General features: G+C 38.6%; 1 protein-coding gene across 6 annotated transcripts in view; it reads right to left on the reverse strand.

Annotated features, from left to right (window-relative positions):
* The window catches only part of CSGALNACT1 (chondroitin sulfate N-acetylgalactosaminyltransferase 1), a 329,368-nt gene that overhangs the window by 128,700 nt on the left and 175,316 nt on the right, over positions 1-25,352 (reverse strand). The window contains exon 1 of one of the 6 annotated variants that reach the window (XM_078069563.1): positions 18,959-19,083. The exons of the other annotated variants lie outside the window; for them this stretch is intronic. The gene's annotated coding sequence lies outside the window, so the exon portion shown is untranslated. Of the gene's footprint in view, positions 1-18,958; positions 19,084-25,352 lie in introns of those variants that run through there. 6 annotated transcript variants of the gene reach the window in all.

Here is a 25,352-nt window from a genome sequence, read left to right on the forward strand (position 1 = left end):
CATTTCTCTACAGTGATGCTCCCTTTTCTCTGCCTGTCACTGTCTTCTTCCTACTGCGTGAAATCACTTTTTCCTTGCAGGACAGAGTTATCCCTTCTTCATATTCTCCCTTCTCAGTATGTTCTCTAAGCATCTCTCACCATGGAGTCCTTATGGACCATATACATTCCTGAATGGTTGTCTGACAATGCACAGCAACATAAATTATTCCAGAATATAAGTGAAATTCTTTTGTTAGCTTGTATTGTATTATAGTGACCTTAAAGAATAGGTTAGAAATTGGCCTTTCAGGATGTGAACAGAAACTCACCAACGTTAACAGCAGCATCATTCACAATAGCCAAAACAGAGAAACAACTCAAATGCCTAGCGACAGAGGAATGGATAAACAAAACGTAGTCTATACATACAATGGAATATTATTCAGTCTTAAAAAGGAAGGAAATTCTGACATATGCTATAGCACAGATGAACTCTGAAGACATGCCAAGTGAAATAAGCCAGACATAAAAAGACAAATATCCTGTATGCTTCCACTTAAATAAGTCACTTAGAGTCAAATTCACAGAGACTGAAAGGAAGATGGTGGTTGCCAGGGGCTGGAAGGAGGCAAGAATGGGGGTTACTGTTTGATGGGTTTTGCAAGATAAAGAGAGTTCTGTGTATAGATGCTGGGATTCCACGACAATGTGAATACATTAATGATGAATTTAAGTGAACAACTGTATACTTTAAAATGGTTATGTGTATTGTGTAAATTTTAGGTTATGTGTATTGATTTTTTTAACTTGTAATTAAAAGTTTTTTAATTAAAAAGTTTTCAAAAACAGTTTAAATGATAGTTTGTTATATATATTTTACCAAAAGTTTTAAAAAGTTAATACTGTAATATAACAAAGCCATACAATTGTATACTTTAAATAGTTGCTTTGTATGGTATGTTCACTTATATCTCAAGAAAGCTGTTCTAAAAAAAAAGGAAAAAATGGCCCTTCCAAGCTGACAAATTCCCAATTTCATTCAACCTACAGTGAGTGAGGGCCCCCCAGACACAACGCTGTACAATGCCTAACAAATTGATCCCAACTGGCTGACGCAGATAATGACCACACGACCAGAATCAGGCTCCTGAAAGGGACTGGCCAAAGTTTCCACGTTTCTCTCTGCTTGATCTGCCACCTACTCCTTGTTTATCATGCAAATACTTATATAGTTCTGCTAAATTACTAAAGAAATAATACCTTCTAAGTTGTCTTGATCTCTATTCAAACTCAGAAGAAAACTAAAAAACAAACCTATCTATTCCTTGCAAAGAACTGTGAATGGACCAAGCGGAGGTTCTGCCACTGTAACTGAGGTCCCTGGATCAGTGCCACACGATGGCCCAGGGCACGGGCTCTTGGGGCATCACAAAGCCAATGAACCAGCAAGATGCTCTTCCCAGAGGGAACTGACAGTAGCTGAATCACCAGAAGCCTCTTCCCTAGAAATACCTGACGGTGGTTTTCTAAAAACATTTTCTGAGAACTCACTAGTGCCTCAAAGTAGACTCTCCTGGCATTTTTACACCCAAGAATATTACAGATACAAAAAGATACCCCAAATCTAACTGGCTAAAAAAAATATGTTAGTCAATGAGGTGAAGGTTCCATGATGCCAAAGGATAAATAATAAAAATAAAAAGCACTGGGCGCCTGGGTGGCTCAGTTGTTAAGCATCTGCCTTCGGCTCAGGTCACAGTCCCAGGGTCCTGGGATCGAGCCCCGCATCGGGCTCCCTGCTCTGTGGGAAGCCTGCTTCTCCTTCTCCCACTCCTCCTGCTTGTGTTCCCTCTCTCGCTGTGTCTTTCTCTGTCAAATAAATAAATAAAATCTTTTTTAAAAAATAAATAAATAAAAAATAAAAAGCACTGTTTGGCTGAAAGTCTGCTCATCACTTGCTGGGGTTTTTGAGGTTTAACATAACTTGTACCCAAATGAGGGGCAGAAGTAAGATCTCTTACTCCTTATTTATGGTCTAAGCCTGGTAATTTGGAATCAGAAATGCAGTTAGGTATTTAGTAGAATACAGTACAATATGCTCTAGGGACTTTGATTTATATCAAGAATAATAGTTATGAAAAAAAGAGTAATAATTTTAAAATACCTGGGGAAAAGACTGATCACTGATACGTACAATAAATTTTAACTAGTAAGACTGAGAAATGAAGAAAAGAGCAAGACTTACATAAAGAGGAGGCAGGACAAGACAGCAGCTGCCTGACCCCAAGGGACTGGGATGTGTTCCCAGAGTGATCATAGTGATGGAGGGGGAAGACAGGTGAGCAGCTACCACATTCCAAGCACTATATTAAGAAATTCATATGTCTGATAGAACACATCGCTCACACTAACTCTGTGAGGCTGAAAGTCTGAAAGTGTCCAAAGCTGGAAGTAGACCATCATAGGACTGAGTATTAAATGTTTCAAATAAATAATCATCTGGAGTATATTTCAAGCAAATCATAATCAACATGAATCATTTAAAATTAGAAGAGCCAACTTGCCCATTTCATTCGGACTGGATTTTTCCTCTAGGAAGGCAAATTTGAATTCCAATAATTCTGGCACATTTTTTTCTAATGCTTAATAAATATGAAAGAATAAATCAGATACCACATGTGTGAATAATAAATCTACGTTTTCACAAATTCCAACATCGAATATCAAATCTACCATGAACTCATGATTCATGACAAGCTAAAAAATATGTTAACTTTTCAATATATTCCAAAAATTTGTTGCTGTTTTTCTCAAAGAAATATTAATTTTTAACAATATTTTGTGAAATACATTAAAATTCATACATGCAAATATACTTTTATGTACATTTATTTTACTTTTATCAAAATAATACATGCACATAATTTAAAAATCAAATGGTACTATAAGGCTGGCAATTAAAAATAGCAGTCCTTTGCTCTCACCATCCTTCTACTCTTGAGTCCCAGTGACCAAACGCGATCACTTTCAACTCTTCTGGCTGTTTCTTTCAGTATTTACCTTCATATTTTAACTAATATTCTTCAGCTGCTATTTCTTACCCATTTTTAATGTCTATTGGCTTCCTACTGTAGAATATGAAGATTTAGCTCTCTTACTTCCTCTGTCCCCTCACCAAAATCCTCTCAATTTAACTATATCACAATTTTTGATAACAAAAATACTCAGTATTTGCATTACAATAGTATATCTATTTAAATATTGTTAATAACTGAGCCCAATAGTATACTACAATTATATTTCATTTCTTTTATAACCTTTTTTTTCCTGGTGTTATTACCTCAATCTTTCAATTGTTTGTTTGTTTGTTTTAAATTATATCTAACTCTAGGACAGAACTAGAAAACTCATTTCATCACAGATAAACACATTATGTGATCTTTCTTACATGTTGTCCTCCTGTCCAATCTAGAAAGGTGTCCTCCATGTCTAACTAGTGATATCCAGGTGTCACCCTGGAATTTCTCTTTGCCTCCCATCAGGGAACTTCCTTCACTCCCCCTAGTTCCTGCAAAATTTTTGGCTCCTTCTCTCATCTCAGTAGAGCACCTCCCCCAAGAACTATCCAAGAAAACACACGAGAGACCAATTTTTGAGACTTTGTGTATCTGTCTGAAAATAGTCTTATTCTACCCTTGCATTTGGTTGACAATTTGGCCAGGTACAAGATTCCAGATTGGAGATTATTTTCCTTCATATTTGGAAAGTACAGCTCTATTTATTCTAGGTTCCACTATTGCAGTTGAGAAGTCAGACACTAGCCTGCTTCCTGAGCCTCTGTATGTGACCTACTTTTTTCTCTGTGAAAACTGTTAGAAAAATTTTTTTAATTCACAGACTTTATCAGACATGTCTTGGAATTGGTCTTTTTTCACTCATTGTGCTGGGCGCCTAATGTACCCTTCCCATATGGAAATTTATGTCCTTAGACTTTGGTAAAGTATTCCATAATATTCTTCTATAGATCTTCCACCTGCATTTTCTCTATTTTTTTCTAAAACTCTTACTAGTCAGATTTTGGACTTCCTAAAAGAAGCCTCTTATTTCCTCCTCTTTTCTCTCATGTTTTCCATCTTAGTCTTTTCATTCTATTTTCTGGGCAGTGTCATCAACATTCCAACTTTTCATTGAATTTTAATTTCTACTATCATATTTTAATCTCCAAGCCCTCTTTCATGAATCTTCTCTAATCTCTCAGAGAATATCAGTTATAATTATTTCAGGGTTTTTTTTTCCCCGTCTCTGCTTTTCTCTCTGTTCCCTCTGAGCCTCTTTTCCTGATAGTTTGTTTGTTTTGGTTCCATTTGTTCATGTTATAGATGGTCCTCATATATCTGGCAACCCTTGAGTGTCCACTGTGAGACCTCAAAAGCTGAACTTATGTGACATGATTGAGGGGGGGAGCCAGTCATTTTACAGGAGGCCTCCAAAAGTCTTTTCTCTTCAATTAGTCAGGTTCCCAGCAAAGAATCCTCTCATCCTCTAATCCAGGAATGGAGACCTGTGAGGCTGGTTGTCTGTTCTGAGTGTCCAGAAAGGAAATAGCACCGTTCTATATGTAGAAGTTCACATAATATTCCTGTTTTCTCTAAGGAGTCTTACCCACACTCTCATCGGTATCTGCTATTTCCAAGCCCAAAGCTTCTTTGGTCTAAGTTCCCTAGAAAATATACCCACTAGGGTTTATTTCCCAGGTGGCTAGGATTGAAGGGGTCTAACTACTCCTTATTTGGGCTTTCCACCCAACATCAGTTTTTGGCCTCACCCTTCATACTGTCTTCTGGCATAGTTTGTGGTTCCAAGTGCGGTTCCAAGTTTCTGGTCCTGACCACAAATCAACCTCTTCAGGCTGACTTCCAGCTCTGTGGACACTTCGCTTTCAGTTTTCTCTCCTCTGCTAATTCAATTCCCATTTCTCCGTTGCTTTCCACCTTCCAAAAATTTGTTGGTATCCTTCATCCACCAAGCCTCATCGCCCATTTTATTTGTCCATATGGACTTATACCTTTTTTATTTGTTACCTACCATTTTGGGTAGTCTCAGGAAGCAGAGATAAACAACTGTGTTCAAACTGCCATGTGTAGATATAAGTGCAAAAATCTTTTCACCACACACAAAAAAATTCAGGTTAGAAGTCTTGTTTAAAAGACCAGCATTTGGTCATACCTTGGCAAAAGTATTAGTTCAATCTTTGAGTCTATAAATCATAACTTATAGAAGACATGGAGAAAATTCAGATGGGATGAAGAGCAGTAATTAGAGGACTTGGAAACTGACTTAAAAGAAAGAGCTAAACAAACATATTTGAATATACCGTGAAAAGAAGGCTGGCAAGGGGTTCAGTAATCAAGTAGATGAAGGATTATTATAGACACAAGATGGTTGGCCCAATTTCTCTGTTTCCATTTGAAACAGAATAAGAAAATGGACTTAAGACATAGCATAAGGAAAACTCACTGACAGTGAGGTATATTAAATATTACCAGGAGAGGGTGTGGAATTTTCTTTTCTGGAACTATATTAAAAGTGAGAACAGTCCACTTCTTAGAGGTAAAAATCCTGCACTAGATGACATCTTAAATTCCTTCCAGCTGTATGCTTCTTTTCTTTCCAATAGACCTGTATGCAGAAAATAATCACTGCTATGCCAAGCTTCTTTTTTTTCCTAATAGAAACATCTCCTGGGAAGAAGAAAGATTATTTCTAAAGCAAGTTCAATTCAACTTCAAGATTTGCACTTGCAAGTTCCAATAGTTTTTTAGTGAAATTACAGATTGACTTTCTATACATTATGACTACATTCAAAATGTGGGTAGCTCTTCAATACTGAGACAAACATTAGTATTACTGAAGTTTTAGATTTTGTTTTGCAGTAAGCTGCACTTTTAAAAAGTATTAGTTTCATCTTATAAAAAGACTTATGAAAATAAAGTCAAACTATAGCTAGACAGAATGCTTATCTGATCAGAAGGTAAAGTACTTTCCCTTTCCTATTCATCTTTGAGAATACACTGACCAAACACAGGATGGTGGCTAGTAAAGGGCCACGAGGAGGAACAGAGACAGAGGAGGATGTACTTAGGATGGCTCAAAGACACATCGTGAGAACATGGTGGAGGCCTAACCACATTAGGCCCTGCCTCCATTGTGTGCTTCATTTTTATGTTGTTGTTGTTAAAGAAATATGGGTTGGTGTCTATTTGTTTTTAGGACAGAAATTTGAACCTGACCTCACACCATATACAAGAATCAATTCCAGGTAGGCTGAATATCTAAATACTTGAGACAAAACAAACCATTTAGGAGAAAAGAGCAAGAGAATACTTTCTTGATCACTGATTAGGAAAAGATTTCTTAAATAAGACAGAAAAAAACACAAACAACAAATACTGAGCAATTGGACAATAAAATTTTAAAAACGTTTATTAAAACATACCCTAAAATAAGTAAAAAGGCAAGTCACACAGTGGTAGATGTTTGTAACACATATAAGTGACAGATAATCTGAATCCAAAAGACACTTAAAAAAAAAGATTTTATTTATTTGAGAGAGAATGGAGGGGAGGGGCCAAGGGAGAAAGAGAATCCTCAAGCAGATTCCCCGCCAAGCAGGGAGCCTGACACGAGGCTCAATTCCCAGGATCCTGAGATCATGACCTGAGCTGAAATCAAGACTCAGCCGCTCAACCAACTGAGCTACCTGGGTGACCTGAATCCAAAACACACTTTTTAAAAAATCCTAATAAATCAAAAAGAAAAACCCAAAGCAAAGAAGAAATCCCAAGGGCCAATTGACATGTAAAAATGAGTTTGACTTCATTAGTCATTAGCAAAATGTAAATAAAAGCTATAATAAGATGCCACTCTATACTCATCAGAATAACAATTTTTTAAACCTGACAATATGTTACATAAATTGGTGTAACTCCTTTAGAAAACTGTTTTGACAGTATCTAATAAAGTTGGAAGATATACATGCTCTATGACCATCAATTCCACTCCTCAACATATACTGAGCAGTAATATGAGTACATATTTATCAGGATACCTGTATAAGAACGTTTCTAGCAGCATTCTTTATAATAGTGTAAAACTGGAAACAACTCAAATGTTCATGAATAGTAGAGTGGCCAAATAATCATATATTCATATAACGGAATATTTTGCAGCAATGAAAATGAATGTACTACACTACATGTAATCATGGGACTGAATCTCACAAAAATGAAGTTAAGCAAAAGAAGCCAGACACAAAGGAATAACTCCATTTAAATATGATTCTGTATTATGATTCCAAAGTTTTAAAAAGTCATTAGGAATCCATACTTAGGAGATGAAACTATCACTAAATCCAAAGAAGTAATAACCTTACAAAGCTGGATAATGGTCACACTGAGGTGAGTGGGGGCACTGGGATTGGGAAGGGATGCAGGAGACCTTCTGCAGGACAGGCAGTATCCTGTTTCTTGATCTAGACAGTGGTTACATAGATATTTGCTTTATTTTTTTTTAAGATTTTATTTATTTATTTGACAGAGAGAGACACAGCGAGAGAGGGAAGACAAGCTGGGGGAGTGGGAGAGGGAGGAGCAGGCTTCCCGCTGAGCAGGGAGCCCGATGCGGGGCTCAATCCCAGGACCCTGGGATCATGACCCAAGCCGAAGGCAGCCGCTTAACGACTGAGCCACCCAGGCGCCCCTAGATATTTGCCTTAAATAATTCTTTCAGGGATGCCTGGGTGGCTCAGTTGGTTAAGCATCTGCCTTCAGCTCAGGTCATGATTCCAGATTCCTGGTATTGAGCCCCACATCGGGTTCCTTGCTCCGTGGGGAGCCTACTTCTCCCTCTCCCTCTGCTTGCCACTCCCCCTGTTTATGCATGCGCTTTCTCTGACAAATAAATAAATCTTTAAAAAATAAGTAATTCTTTCATCTGTACGTTTATGCTGTTATGTACTTCTTTTTACTAGGTTTTATTTCAAAATTTTAATAGTTCAGGAAAATAAACAGAGAATACATAAAGCAGATACTCTGGCTCTTTATCCCACACAGATGAAGTAACTAATACAATTTGGTGTATACCCTTCCAGATGTGCCTGCATGCTTTTTTTATAACTTAAAAAAAACTACTACTAAAAAAAAAAGCTACTGAGAAGGAATCCAAAATGAAATAATGCAATGCCAAATCCACTGCAGAAGTGTTACCATGAGATGTCAATGTACCTCCTTCTCATCTGAGTGAATCCAAATTTCAGTAAGTCTCCTTGAACTCATTAGCAATCATAGCAAGGTCACAGGATACAAGGTTAATATACAAAAGTCAATCACTTTCCTATATACAAGCAACAAACAAGTGGACTTTGATATTAAAAACACAATACCACTTACATTAGCACTCCAACACATGAAATAATTAGGTATAACTCTAACAAAATATGTAAAAGATCTATGTGAGGAAACTTACAAAACTCTTGATAAATGAAATCAAAAAATTAAATAAATGGAAACATGTCATATTCATGGATAGGAAGACTCAATATTGTCAAGATGTCAATTCTTCCCAACTTGATCTCTAGATTTACTACAATTCCAATAAAATTCCCAGCAAATTATTTTGAGGATATTGACAAACTGATTCTAAAGTTTATAGAGAGATGCAAAAGACCCAAAATAGCCAAAATGATATGAAGGAAAAAAAAAAGTTGGAAGGCTGACATTACCTGACTTCAAGACTTAGTATAAAAATCTTAAAAAAAAAAAAAGGGGGGGGGGGCGCCTGGGTGGCTCAGTCGTTAAGCGTAGCATCTGCCTTCGGCTCAGGTCATGATCCCAGGGTCCTGGGATCGAGCCCCACATCGGGCTTCCTGCTCCGCGGGGAGCCTGCTTCTCCCCCTTCTACTCCCCCTGTTTGTGTTTCTGCTCTCGGTATCTATCAAATAAATAAATAAAATCTTTAAAAAAAAATTAAAAAGTCACAGTAATCAGGACAGGGTGGTATTGATGAGAGAATAAGCAACTAGAATAGGCTCACATTAATATAGTCAGCTGATCTTTAACAAAGGTGCAAAGGCAACGCAATGAAGTAAACAGTCTTTTCAAGCAATGGTGCCAGAACAACTGGTCACCCCCATTCAAAAGATGAAGCTAGACACACCCTTCACAAAAATTAACTCAAAAGGGATCACAGACCTACATGTAAAATGCAAAACTATAAAACTCCTAAAAACTTGATGGCCTTGGGTTTGGCTATGATTTTTTTATTTATTTTTTATTTTATTGTTATGTTAGTCACCATACATTACATCATTAGTTTTTTGATGTAGTGATCCACGATTCATTGTTTGTGTATAACACCCAGTGCTCCATGCAGTATGTGCCCTCCTTAATACCCATCACCAGGCTAACCCATCCCCCCACCCCCTCCCCTCTAGAACCCTCAGTTTGTTTCTCAGAGTCCAGAGTCTCTCATGGTTCATCTCCCCTCTGATTTCCTGCCCCCTTCATTTTTTCCCTTCCTTGGCTATGACTTTTTAGATACAACACCAAGGGTACAACCCACAAAAGAAATAATTGATGAGCTAGATTTCATTAAGTTAAAAACTTCTGCTCTGCTAAAGACAATGTCAAGGAACTGAGAAGACAAGCCATAGACTGGGAAAAAATAATTGCAAAAGACACATCTGGAAAAGGACTGTATCCAAATACAAAGAACTTTTAAAACTCTACAAGAAAACAAAAAACCCAATTAAAAAATGGCCAAAGACTTTAATAGACACCTTGCCAGAAAAGATACACAGATGGCAAATAAGCATATAAAAAGATGTGCTTCATCATACGTCATTAGAGAAATGCAAAGTAAAACAAGATACGACTACCCATGTAGAAGAATGACCATAATCCCAAACATGGACAACACCAAATGCTGGTGAGGAACAGGAACTCCCTTTCAGTGCTGGAAGGAAGGCAAAATGGTACAGCCGCTTTGGAAGACAGTTTGACAGTTTCTTACAAAACTAAACACACTCTTGCCTTAGTCACTGTGCTCCTTGGTATTAACCAAAAGAGTTGAAAACTTATGTCCACATAAAAACCTGCACATGGATAGATACAAATGTTTTACTTATAACTGCCAAAACTGGGAAGCAATCAAGATGTTCTTCAGTAGGGGAACAGATAAACATCCACACGATGGAATATTATTCAGCACTGAAAAAAATGTGGTATCAAGTCAAAGACATGGAGGAACCTTAAATACATATTACAAAGTGAAAGAAGCCAATTTGAAAATGCCACATACTGTAGTTTGATCCCAACTATATGACATTCTAGTAAAAGAAAAAACTATAGAGAAAATTAAAAGATCACTAATTGGAGGGGGGGATGCTGAGGGATAAACATGTTGAGCACAGAGAATTTATGGGCAGTGAAAATACTCTGTATGGAAAAAAATACTCTGTATGATACTATAAAGATGCATACAAATCATTACACATTTGTCAAAACCCATAGAATGTAGAATGCTAAGAGTGAACCCTAATGGAAACTATGGACTTTGGATGGTAATAAGGCATCAATGTAGTTTTATCAGTTGTAGCAAATGTACCACTCTGATGGGGATGTTGATAATGGGAAAGACTACGCCTGTATGGGGATGGAGGGTCTATGGGAAATCCCTGTACCTTTAAAAAGAAGTTTTTAAAATGAATTATTCATCTCAGAGAGCTGAGAAAATATTGCATCCATAAAATAAGTACAGGATGTTAGAGAAAAAACAATCACAGAATAAGAATACACACACAACAATTTTTTTTAAAAAAAAATCAATATAAGGCTGGAAGATAAAGTAGAGAAAACCTTCCAGAATACAGAAAAATTAAAAAGTATAAGCATCTGAAAACTAATTTCTAGTTTGTCCACTTGTCCGTCATCTAAAAGGAGTCCTAGAAAAAGTAAACAGAGCAAGTGGGAGAAAATTAGTAAGGAATAATGGAAATATAATGGAAGTTTTGAAAAGCACACACCTGAATACAAGATGGGGAAATTTCAGAACTCCAAAGAGACTATCCTAAAGTCTTCCTGCAAAGGAAGGACAATTAGATTGATATGAGACTTATCACAGCAACGCTGGATACAAAAATGGAGCAATGTCTCAAAACTCAGAGGGAAAATACATTTATCAATTTGTCAAACAAGTGGCATCAATTTTGATAACTGCAGAGTCAGTGCGCATGACAGAAGATGGGGAGAAGCAAGAAGAAGAGCTAAAGGGAAGGGTGGGTGTGCTAAGATCTTCCCGAAGTGATTCCATCTAAAGGTGATGAAGCAAGATACAAAAGTGTAGCTATATTACTCAAATAGAGGAAATAAAAACTGTGATCCAACTCTGTTGGCTAAAGGGGGGGGGGGGATGGAAAAGGGTGGCAGGAAACCAGTAGCCACTCTCCAAAATTGCTAAGTGAGGGGATGACCATCTAAGCACAGAACTTAAATCTATGACGATAATGACCAGAAGAGGCAGTTACAGGAGCTAAAAGTGGTTCCCTCTGGCAAGAAGGAATAAGAATGGGGAGGAGTGAGGCAAGGAAATGATTGTTTTTTATTCTAAGGCATTCTGTACTAACTTGACTTTTTAACCATGGGCATGAATTACTTCGATAAAAGATTTAAAATGAAACTTTATTATAAAACATACTTATGACTTGGTTATTGATCTGCTGTGGCAGGGAGGGTTGTGTGTGACTGGGGGATGGATGGTGGGGCCACCAGCCAAGACAGCACTCGGGGACAGACCATGCCATGGGACAAAAGGAAGGGTCTGGTGGAGAACCTGCAGAGTTTGAGGTGCCTGAGGCAGGAAGAAATGACTAAACTGGATTTGGGTGTGCAGATCAAAAGCTTAAGGGAGAGGTCTGGGCTGGGGGCGACAGTTTGACGGCCATCTGTCTGCAGGTTAGTTAAAGCCATGATTGTGAGTGGGAAGAATATGTGGTGGGAGTCAGGGGTAGGCCAAGGATGAAACCCCAGAGAACATTTATGTCCAATGGAGGGGAGCCTGCCAAAGAGAACCGGGAGTGTTTGGTGGTATGGAAGCTAAAGGGGTGGAGTCTGAAGACCAAGTGACAAACTATCAGATGCAAGAGAGACGTCCACCTTCCAGAGCCTGGCTCCCAAACTTCTCGAGATTTCATATGCTGCCCATACATACACTCTGACCTAAGTATTTGAAGTCTATCCACTAGACTGAAGCATAATTCCCACATACCTAATAAGGAACTAAAACAAGACTTCAGCACCGGCTCAACTGGAAACATTGTGAGCTTTCAAAAACATCTCTGCAGTCAAGATGCTCTTTAGTACACCTGACTATGCACTTCAGACTTCACTTGGCGCATTACAGATGGTTGGGTTCCAGGGGCATTTGGATCTTCCTTTACTCATATTTGCTTACAAAATGAACATTTATGGGCTCTGCCTAAAAATATATGTCCATTTTGTGGGAAACAGTCAACCTGATGTGTAGACTAATTCAACTAATGGAAACGCACCAACGCCATTCCTCCCCTTGGTGATTTAGCAGTGGGGGAGAGTCGCAGAAACTGAAGTAAAATGCTCGTTTTCATTTTGCCTCTGAAGTCCCATTTAAAAACAGCCATCTGGAATGGGTATTCTGTGGTGTATTTTTCCCTCAAAGATAAGAACAACAAAAACACTGAAAGTTGTGATAAAAAGCATGAGCAACATCCTGCATTAACAAACTACATGAAAAGGAATATTTTATTAGTGAATGAAACCCTGATTTAACATGTGTTCCTTTCATCCTAGAAGGGGTGGGGGGGAGAGGGCAACGATCAGCATTCACAAAATCCGATGGATCTGCCTTTGGCATCAATTCGGAGTCAAGATTCAGTGTCACTGCATCATAGCGAGGGAGAGTGCTCCCCGATAGTGTTGTCCTCTAGTCCATTTAACGAGCTGGCACAATCGGAACTCTGCATTATTGAGACTGTTCTGTATGCAAGCTCCTATCTGCTGCAAGCAGGCACAAACCAATAGATTCTCTTTTTTTCCAGGATGATTTCGTTAGTGCCAACACGCAGAGCTACAATAGTCCTATTAATGCACCATCTATCTTGAGGCAAATCTAACCTCAAAGAGACTTAGCAATTTTCAGGTCAATGCAGAGATTAAAGTAAAACACTACGAAGCTTCCAGATGTAAACAAAAATTGAACCAGGTGCAGACATTTAAAGTAAATCAGATACAAAGTTAGTGACACCTGCGGGCAGGTGCACTGTAAACAAACCTTATACCACCACAGATGAAAACCATCATCTGCCCAGCAAACCAAGTCTTAAAACTGCCTTGAACGTCCTTCAGAAAAGCAAAGCAAAATTAAATCCTGGAAAAGCATTCTAATATGCTCTAGTCCAGTGAAAGGGAACAGGCAAAATTGTTGAGGTGCTTGGTTTGCCCTTATACCTTCTACAAATCTTGTTGCTCTACTTTTAAAATATATCAGGAAGCCATCAAGCTGCCTCTGTCTTACTCACTAATCAGAATCTCTTGCCTCCTTTGTCTCTCACTGTAAAACTGCAGGAGCCCCTCACCGCCATCCCACTTCCATTCCTGTCTCTCTTCAGACTATCCTAGAGCCGCCAGAGTGTACCTTTCAAAACTGAAGGCAGACCGTGCTCTTGCCCTGCTCACAACTCTCCGTCTTCCTGCACACTCAGAATAAATCCCAGAGTCCTCACATGGCTCCCAGCCATGACCTGGCACCTAGCTCATCCTGCACCTCACGGCCCACCACTCTCCCCTTCTTACCTACTTTAGCCACAGTGACTTCCTTGCTGTTCTGGGAACACAGCAAACATGTGAGATTTCTGTTCTCTTTTTCTAGAACATTCTTCTGCAAGATATCCACAGGGCTTACTCCCTCATTTCATTCAGGTTTTGCTCAAAGGTCATACCCTCAGTGAGACTTTTCTTGACCGTCCCACCCTAAACAGCATTCCCTGTCATCTCTATTCCCTTTCCTTGCTTTATTTTTCTTCCTGCCAATTCTCAGTGTCTGTCATTTTATTACATAGCTCTTTGTTATTTGCCAGTTTCCTACTTTGGAATACAAACCCCATGAGGGAAGGACTACAATTGTTCACCACTATATCCCTAGTATGTAGAATAGTATCTCACACATACTAGGTTCTCAATAAATTTGTGTTGAATAAAGGAATGAATAAAAAAATACAGTCCCAACTCTAATAATAAATGTCTTTCTGATCTTAGGCAAATCACTGGTCTCATCTCTGGGAAAAGGAAATTATATTCCATGATTGCTAACGTCTCCTCACATTCTAAAACTCTTAGCTTATCACCACTACAAATGGAAAGCTACCATTTGATGAGTTACATCATGTTTGCTATAAATGATATTAATAACTCAGGTGTATAACTATTAAAACATACATATATATGTATGTACTTAACTAGACAGCCCACTCCTATGAGGTAGGAGCCCTGTTCTCAGGCTGCCTACTTGGCTCTTTTCCTTTTCCACCACTCTCTCAGAAATTGGGGGGGGGGATTGTTTTTTGTTTTTAAAGATTTTGTCTATTTATTTGAGAGTGAACGAGCACGAGCTGGGGGAGAGGCAGAGGGAGAGGGAGAAGCAGGCTTCCCGCTGAGCAGGGAGCCTGATTCGGGACTCTATCCCGGGACCCTGGGATCAGGACCTGAGCTAAAGACAGACGCTTAACCAACTGAGCCACCCAGGTGCCCCAGAAATTTGTTTTTTTATAATTAGGGATCCAACGTCCCTGTAGCTAAGCAAGTTATAGCATCAGGATTTCCAGGTGGTTTCTGAACACTCTTGAAAAAAAGAAATGTTAATGCAGAAAAAGGAATACATATGATTTAGAAAGTTAATTAACATCAATCAAAATTATATTTTATATCGTGTGGCTTTTACATAGATTTTATTTAACTTGCAACACTTGCCTTTAGCTTCCAAAAATGAAAACTATTTTTAACAAATTCACTACTTAGTTATTGATTCAATTCTCAAATTATCAGTGTCATGGTTATCCAAGACAAGAAAAATTCTTTCCATACTGACATTACATTTAGAGATTGAAATGGAATAATGAACAAATTTTAAATCTAATTATCTAAAAATTGTTTCATCAAAGGATGAGGACATTACATACATGTCACCAACATTCTTGTCAAGATATTTTGAAAAGAACTTTTTGCCATGAAACAATTTACATAAAGGAATTTTCTCATTATTCACCAAACTGGAACATTCTGTACATGATTTGAAATTTTCCAGAAGAAATCAGTTTCCTAATATTTGATATTCGTTGAACTATATGCATGGGTAAATAGCTCTGTTTCAATGCAACTGTGCCTTTCACGTCAAAAAAACTTAATTTTTATTCCTCAAGGAACTTCAGAATGAAATTAAATATTTCAATTCTGTTTTTTAACAATAAAGATAGTAGGAAAAAGGATAATCACAAACTAACCTCTTTCATGACCACAGATACAAAAACCCCCACTCAAAATTTTAGCAAACTGAATCCAGCAATATATAAAATATCAAGTTTTATCCCAGGTGCTAAGTTGGTTTAACATGCTGAAATCAGGAACTTAATTTCTCACTTTAACAGTCTAAACAGAAAAATCATATAATCATCTCAATGAATGCAGAATATATATTTAATAATATTCAATATTCATAATTTCAAACCCTGAGAAAAGGAGGAAGAGAAAGGGACTTCTTTCCCTTTACTAGATTATCTACTGCCCCCATCAAAAAAAATGCTATGGGAAACATCATACTAAATGCAGAGAATTTCCCTTTGAAATTAGAAGACAAGGATGCTCACCTTCAGCACTTCTATTCAACAGAAAACTGGAGACCTAGCCAGCATGGCAGGCATAAATAAATAAATGGTGTAAGGATTGGAAAGGAAGAAACAAAGATGTCATTATTCACAAATGGTATGATTATGTTTGTAGACTATCCAAAGGTATTTATAGACAAGCTGTTAGGAGAGTTCTCTGATGCAGAAAATCAATTAGCTATGTAGAAAAAAACAAGTACATTTCTATATAACAGCTTAAAAATGTAATATTTGCAAGAGTATAAAAAATATGAGGTGCCTAGCAATAAATCTGACAAAAAATATGTAAGACTTCTAGGGATCTGAGGAAAAAATTAAGACTTTATTAAGACATTTAAAAAGACTTAGAGAAAGACTCAGTAGTGTAAAGATATCTGTTGTCTCCAAATTAATTCATAGATTCAATGCAATCTCAAATGAAATCCCAAAACTTTATTTGGGGGCTGTGAAACCTGACTAACTCATTTCTAAAACTTTACATGGAAACATAAAGGTCTCAGACAAGTCAAGACTCTCTCGGAGAACAAGAATGCTCTGTCAGATATCAGAACTTTTTTAAAAAAAATTAAACCAGTGTGGTATAGGCATAGAATAGACCAACAGAATATACTAGAGTGCTCAGAAACTGACTCACACTCAGAAGGATGTGTGACGCCTCACAAAGGTAGAAATAATAGTCTTTTCAATAAATGAAGCTGGGATGAATGTATATCCATACAGAAGAAATTAATTTTGATCTTTATCTCACACCACACACATAAAGTAATTTCAGGTGAATTTCAGACCTAACTATGAAAGGCTAATCAGTTTAATACAGAAAATGATTTAATATAGAAAATATATTAAATTGATTTATTAAATTTAATATAGAAAATACATTAAATATAGGATTCAATATAGAAAATACCCTCATTCCTTGATTTCAAACTACATTACAAAGCTACAGTAATCAGAACAGTACGGTATTGGCATGATAAACAGACACAGAGATCAATGGAACAGAATAGAGAGCTCAGAAATAAACCTACACACATATGGTCAATTAATTTATGAAAAAAAAGCCAAGAACACACAGTGGGGAAAGGACAGCCTCTTCAACAAATGGTGTTGGGAAGACTGGACAGCCATATGTGAAAGAATGAAACTGGATCCCTACTTTACATCACACATAAACATTAACTCAAAATGGATTAAAAACTTGAATGTAAGACCTAAAACCATAGAACTCCTAGAAGAAAACATAGGTGGTAAGCTCCCAGACACAGTTCTTAGAAATGATTTTTTAAATCTGACACTAAAAGCAAAAACAATAAAAGCAAAAATAAATTAAGTGGGACTATATCATACTAAAAAGCTTCTGCACAGCAAAGAAAACCATAAACAAAATGAAAAGGCAACCTACTGAATGGGAGAAAATACTTGCAAATCATATACCTGATATGGAGCTAACATCCAAATCATAGAGAGGATCTTACAACTCAATAGCAAAAAAAACAAACAAACAAAAAACACCCAAACAATCCAATTTTACAAAGGTCAAAGACTTAAATAGACATTTCCCAAAAAGAAGACACAGAGAGTTAACAAGCACATGAAAAAATGCTCAGCATCATTAACCATCAGGGAAGCGCAAATCAAAACCACAATGAGGTATCACCTTACACCTGTCAGAATGGCTAAAAAAGAAAGAAAGAAAAAAAAGAAAGAAAGAAAAAAAGAAAGAAAGAAATAACAAGTGAGCATGTGGAGAAAAGGGAACCCTTGTGCACTGTTGGTGGGAATGTAAATTAGTACAGCCACTATGGAAAACAGTACAGAGGTTCCTCAAAGTATTAAAAATAGAACTACCACATGATCCAGCAATTCTATTTGTGGCTATTTATCTGAAAAAAAAAAAAAAAAACTACTAACTCAAAAAGATATATGGACTCCCATGTTCACTATAGCAATGTTCGTAATAGCCAAGATATGGAAACAACCTAAGTATTCATCAAGAGATGAATGGATGAAAACATTCTGATATATAAACATAAAACAAAAAAACAAAAACCAAGCTCACAGTGACTGAGAAGAAATTGGTAGCTGCCAGAGGTGGGGGGAGGGGGTGAGAGTAATAGATGAAAGGGGTCAAAAGGCAAAAAGGAGAAAGAAAGAAAGTATCTTCATGACCTTGGGATAGGGAAGGATACCTTAAACAAAGTACAAAAAGCACAAGCCCTGAAGGAAATGATTCATAAATTTGACTATACTAAAATTTTAATTTTCTATTTATCAAGAAACACCATAGGAGAGTTAGACAAGCCACAAAGTGAGAGAAGAGATTAGCTATATGTATAACTACAGAAGACTAGATCCAGAATGTGTAAGAAACTCAGCAAACAATTCAAAGGTGGTAGACAACACAGCACAAAAATGGTCCACTTCATAAAAGAGGAAATCCGTACGGCCATAAATATATGAAAAATGACCAACCTAACTAGTAAACAGAGAAAAGCCAAGTAAAACCACAAAGAGATAAGAATACACACCCTTGTTTAGGAAAAAAAAAAAAAGGTATGACAATATTAAGGGTTGACAAGAACATAAGAAAATTCTTGAACACAGCGGAGGTAAAGAGAAGCATATCCCACGAGCCAGCACGTCCCCTTCTTAGGCTGAACGAGAAAGTCATGCTAGCATGCACTGGGATGCAGGCATAAGAATGTTCACACCTGCGTCTTTGTAGTCCCCAAACTGTTAACAACCTTAAGAAGTGAATAAACACAACGTCCTATCACCATTCGATGAAATACTATATGGCAGCACAATTTAACAAACTATAGCGAGACACAACAAAATAAATACATCTTGGAAACCTAAAGTGGAACAAAGAAGCAAGACACAAAAGAAGATGTACAATCTGACTCCATCTACATAGGATTCGAAACCAAGCAAAACCAAATGATAATATGTAGAGAGGTGAGATTGTTTTTTAAAGCAAGAAAACTATAAGAACGAGAAGAGTGGTTACCTGTGGGAAGAGGAAGAGATGTGATCCGGAAGCGACCACGGAGGCTTCAGGTAGGCTGGCAATCCACAGATGTCGCTTTTCTAATTATTCATTAACCTATACTATTGGGGCCTATGGACTTTTTTTGCACATCTGTTGTATTTTATAATAAAAATGACTGAAAATAAATATATAAATTTCAGAGCTTGGTTTGGGGATATAATGGATAAATGTTTCGTTATCATAAACAAGCACAGACTGGAGAATGAGAAGAATCAGACTGAAGATAAGAGTGGAAGAGAATACTCTATTAGTCCCTCTTCTTAGCCCCACTGGGCTCCCTCCACTGTATCACAGAGCCCGTGTAAGAATCCAGGCCAAGTGCTGCTGAAGTTCACGTCACTCCACTGTGCTGGGGTTCAACGATCAGGATATATGTGCAAGCCTCCTCTTCCTTTACAACGGCAAACAGAAGAGTCAGGGAGGGGGCAGGGAGCACAAACGAGAAGGACTCGACCCCATTTGCCTTGTTAGTAGAAACTATCACAAGGTCATGAGCAAAAAGAGCACACTGTGGAGCTACTTCTGCTTTCAGTGAGCCAACAGGGTGAGGAAGGCCCACGCAGGCACCAGATGACCGCAGGGAGAAGAGAAACCAGCAGGGGCCAAGGGGGCAGGGATGTGAAGGAGGGCCTGAGCCCAGTGGGGTGGGGAGGGGTTGCTACTCCAGCACAAAGCCCCCTAATTTCCACACTTCTCACTCCTGATCCCTATAGAGTATCTTCACCCTCCCTTCATCCTCCTCCAAGGCCTCTGCCCTCCGGAGCCCCTCTTGCCCCTCTTGCTGGAGCTCACTCCAGGCCTGTGCTGAGGTCTCGCCCGACAAACCAGAGCTGTCAGGGAGGAGCGTGGCTGCGACCACTCCCTGAGCACTGCGGTCCTCCCACAGCCCAATCCCATGCTGGGACCCCAGTGGAGCTCGGCCTCTAACATGGTTCATTCAATCTGCAACTTTGAAAAGGCCATTCATGGTCATCTGAAGTATGTTCTCTAATTAGGTTGCCTTGCTCATTTCATACAAATTATTTAGGCTCACACACACACACACACAAAATATTCTGAATTGCACTTTTCCACAGAATAGTAATGACCGAGAAGCACAAGAAACAAAATCATTTGCAGCATATGGAGGCAACTGGCAAGCCATAGAAGGCCTGGAGTCATCTCTGCTCTGGCTCTCTGAAAGCCCAGCCTCGCCATGCACCGTCCCAGGTGTCCAGGCCAGTCATCACCAGGCTCTCCCTTAAATCTACCTGCTCTCTGCCATTCCCATAGCCACTGCCCTACTTCAGACCCTCATTTGTGGCCTCTACTGTGACCTAGCACGGCAGCCTCCCGTGCCCTCCCTACCCCTCCACTCGTTCCTTTAATCCAAGCTTCAGGGTCCCTGGACCAAGCCTCCTAACCCCACAAGTCGGCCCAGACCCCTCCACACCTCACACATATTCACTGACTTCCAGTGGCTCCTAGAGACTTGAGCCATCCTGCCCAACACTCAAAGGTCCCCAACCTACCTTCTCAGCCTCTTCCCCAGCCACACTGCTCCCCATACCCAGGACTCCTACCACACTGCCCTCCCCACCCTCCCACCTGGGCTGCACACCACGGCCACTTCTGAAGCCTGGAGGTGTGTCTCGGAAGCTCCACTCACCCTATACCTGCTCCTTCCAATGATTCTGCTTCTGCTGACAACTTCCCGTCCTGATGTGACCCTTCTGGGTTCGGCGCACCTACAAGCCTACACTTAAACTTCACTTGAAGCATTTATTTCACTTAGCACTTCTACTGCCAAACTCTTAATTTTCCTCCCCAAGCTTGAGCTTCCCCATCTCAGTATATGGAGCTACCATCCACCTGGTTGCTCAGACCAAAACGCTAGGAATCCTGTGTGATGCTTGCTTTCTCTCCCGGCCTTACGCAATCCCTCCACAGCCCTGTCAGCACCATCTCCAGAATGTGGCCCAGCTGAGCCCCAGGGTCAGGCCACAGCCTCCTGAGGACCCCCTTTCTTTTGTGCCCTGCTTTTCTAACCCGTTTGCCACAAAAGAAGCAGTGAGACTTTTAAAAACATAAAAGCCAAGCATATCATTCCCTTTGTTAAAGGACTCCACTGATATTCCATTGATTTTAAGATAAAATTCCTTACCTTTTCAAAAGCCTGAAGTACCGTGTTGGCTGCATAATAGATTACAATTCCCTTGGGAACAAAATAAAACAAAACAACAGCAACAAAAGAGACGCCAATTTGATTTGGCTGGAGTGAGATCCAGGTAAGTTTTTAAGTTCCTGCAGACATTTCGAACATGAACCCTGGGGCTAAGACCACATAACTAGGTGACTGACCCTAACTCCTTCCAACCTCATCTCCCTCCCATAGACCCCTCACCCACTGTGCTTTGTTTTTTTGTTCCTCAAAGATATTGAACCCATTCTTTCCTGGGGGCCTTTGCAAGAGGTGTTTCTACTGCCCTGTGTTTCTGCACCCTATCTAGCCCACCCCATAAATCTCACTCCTTCATCACCTATCCGAATTCATCTTAAATATCCATTTCTTAAAGAAGCCTTCTCGGATCACCCAATCAAGAGAAACCACTGGTCTTTACGTAGCATATCTTATTTTAATTCTCTGCTTGGCACTCATATTCTCCAACATCTCTCTTGTTTATTGTCTGTTCTCCCCACTAGAACATAAACTCCATGGAAGTAAAATCCTTATCTGTGCTGTTCATCACAGATTCCCAAGCTCCTAGAACAGTGCCTGGCACACAGCAGACATTCAGTAAATATTTGTGGAATAAATGAGTGATAAGCAAGGGAACATATCCAGGTCACCTCCATCCATCATGCTGAGCTGTGCTTTGCACGCAGAAGGACCTCAGTGAATCCATTCCATTTCAGGAACTAAAAATAACCATTACATTACAAATGTGGCTCAACTTGAAAGGTTATGGTCATCCTTACTATAAATATACTTTCCCTATCCTATACATAGAGGATAAATTAAAGTTGCTCTAAAGACTAAAATCCAACTTTAAGAACAGTTCTAAAATTCATAAACATCATACAACAAGATGAACGGTCTATCTGACTCTCAGAATGACTAAATTTAAAATAAAGCATCCTTTCACCCTCCTCTGATATAAACTGTCACCTGTCTAGGTAATGTAGCATGACTGCTTACTTGCTAGACTATGACTACTACATTCTTCGACATCATGTCAAATTTTTAAATTCAATCTTTTAACCTATATTTATGACATTCATTCATATAAATAGGTTGTTAGAGATATCTTTTAAACTCAAGGTTCTCTAATAATCAGTTTCAGTGAAAATAAACAGGAAGTCCAAAAGATACTAAAATATTTCCTCTAGCTCCACTTTTTGGATACTAAAAGCAGAGGCACCTCTATTCATACATTAAAGAAATATAAGGCTGATCTAGTCTTTCTTTAAGTGCCCATTTCTAGTTATAGGGAGAAAATAATCATTATCAAAAAAAATAATCATTCTGCTTTTTAATGAGCTGAATGACGATCTCCAAAAAGATGCGTCCACATCCTAACCCCTTAGACCTGTGAACACTACTTTATATGCCCAAAGAGTGAATATTACCTTCTGTGGCAAAAGATGTGAAGTTAATGATCTCCCAAGGAAGAGCTTATCCTGGATTATCTGGGTGGGCCCTAAATGCAATCCCATGTATCCTTCAAGAGAGAGGCAGAGTAAATGCTGACACAGAAGAGGAGAAGGCAATGTGATCAAGGAGGCAGAGACTGGAGTGATGTGGGCAAAAGCCAATGAATGCCTGGAACTTCCAGAAGCTACAAGAGGCAAGAAATGGATTCTGCCTGGAGCCTTCTCTAGGATTCTCCTTCAGAGGGAGCACAGCCCTGCTGACACCTTGATTTTAGACTTCTGGCCTCCAGAACTGTGAGAGAATAAATTTCTACAGTTTTTTAAGTCTTCTGGTCTATGGTCATTTGTTACAACAGCCACAGGAAACTAACATATGCTTTACTGATAATTAATATCTGCTAGACATTATGAGAGCATGGCACGAGAAATTTGACCTCTATCAAAAACAAGTTTTTGTTTCAAGGTAAATACATTTCTTTAACATTCACATTTTAAATAAATATAATTGAAATATACTCAATTTCCCTTTTGCAAGACAGATCTACATCACAGTTCTCCATTCTCATTAGGATTTAAAGCTACTCAACCCGGTGTTTCCGTAAGGCAGTTTCCCATCTGAAAAGGTAAGATGAAAATTCTTACAGGGATTCTTGTAGGGATAATGCGGAAAAGGATGATAATGGACTACCATTCAAAGATCTATAGTCTTAGAGCAAAAATAGCCCTTTGAAGGCAACCTTCCTTCTAATAAAGGGAACACGAAGGATTGCAAGGGTGAGGCCCTTGGCATGAGAGCCAGTCAGACCTCAGGCATCTCCATTCTGGCTCAGAGCCCTTTGCACGGCAATGCGCTGCCCACAGAAGGGTGAGAACGATATTTTCAATTCACCCATACTCTGTTCTTCTTCAAGGAACAGGGGTGAGTTCTCTCTGATGACATGTAAACATTTGGTGTTTAAGGCTATAAAATAAATAAGAAATAAAATTAAAGGTGTTTAAGGCTAATGTGAAATATGGGGTTGGACTACAGATTGTTGCAACTGAAAAGTCTCCAGCCTCAGCTTGATGTAGGAAAAAAATTACAATCAAAAACCCAAAGTATACTGTGATGATAAGGAGCCAGCCCTTCCTTGCTCAGAACCAGATTTCCACCAGCACAAAAAGGAAGCCTTAGGGGACTGTAAATAAACATCAATTCTTCCAGCATCGATCAGTCAAGACAAGGAGTGAAAGATCTGCCTGTAATCCATCCCAGGTAATATCAAACAATCTAAAAGATCATGCCTTAATGAGCATGGGTCAGTACTGCCATCTTCCCATTAAAAAGACAGTGCGACAGACAGAGAAAGTGTGTGATAAAATTCATCATCAATCAGGATAAAAACTTTTAACAACCGGAATAGGAGGCAACTTCCTTAATCTTGGTATTTATAAAATCCCTACCCAGGCATCATACTTTCTAGTGAAATGTTAGAAGTTTTCCCTTTGGAATCAGGAATAAGATAAGGATGCCCATGACCACTTCCTTTAACACTGTACTCAAGATCCAAGCCTATACAGTAGAACCAAAAAAAAAAAAAAGGAAAAATTATAAGGAATGGCAAAGAAGAAATAAAATTGTCATTATTTACTGATATGTGATTATATCTGTAAAAAGGCCTGAAGAAAACACAGATAAAATATTAAAATAAATAGGAAAGTTTAACAAGGTTGCTAGATACAAAATTCAATATGGAAAAATCAACTGTACTTCAACATACCAACACAAACAGAAAATGAAATATTAAAAAAAGATACCACTGACTATATTATCTAAAATACAAAAGTATCTAGAAATGGATTTAACAAAAGATGTGCAAAACCAGTAACAAGGAAAATTACACAACAAGACTGAGTTTTCTAAAATAACTCAGGTGCAGAGATAGGTTTTAGTCTCAACAAATGAAAGAAAAATAAACTGAATATAATTATCACCTTATCTTCTCATCCAAACAGTGCTTTTGGGGTTTTTTTGGGGGGGTGGTTTTTTGTTTTTGTTTTTTTGAGAGAGAAGGAGAGCATGCACGTGAGCAGGGTTGGGGGCAGGGAGGACGGAGGGAGAGAGAGAATCTTAAGCAGGCTCTGTGGGGCTCGACCTCACGACTCTGAGATCATGACCTGAGCCAAAATCAAGAGTATGACACTTAACTGACTAAGCCACCCAGGCACCCACAAAAAATGCTTTTTGAAATCTAGTGCTATCTTGATATGTCATATAAGAATTCTGATCAGAGAGGGGCAATGTAGGTTCTGGTGGCAGACTGGAATTCTTGTCATTATCCCATGTCTTAACCAAACACTGATGAGACATTTGAATTTCCACACTAAGTACTATAATAATTGTGAAAAACAAAGACATTAAGTCCTTTAATGTTATAATGAGTGTATAGAAAAGTTGTTAGAATATAAAATCTAAAGTGGCATTTCATGGATATTTATAAAACTTCAACACATCTGAGATTTTACTCAGCCAATCCATTTAGAATAAGTGGTCCAAACCAATGGATATATACCAGGGTCAATTCATCCTTGCATGGGAATTATTTAGAATTTCTGCCTTCTTTTTTAGTCATTCCCCGTTAGAGCTATCTTTAAATGTAGATGGAATGGACAGCTTCCCTTAATGTGAAATTTCTAAAGTACACGTCTCAAAAGTTTCCATTAGCCTGAAAACATCAAA

Source organism: Halichoerus grypus, chromosome 3 (assembly GCF_964656455.1).
Source record: "Halichoerus grypus chromosome 3, mHalGry1.hap1.1, whole genome shotgun sequence".
Lineage (NCBI taxonomy): Eukaryota > Metazoa > Chordata > Mammalia > Carnivora > Phocidae > Halichoerus > Halichoerus grypus.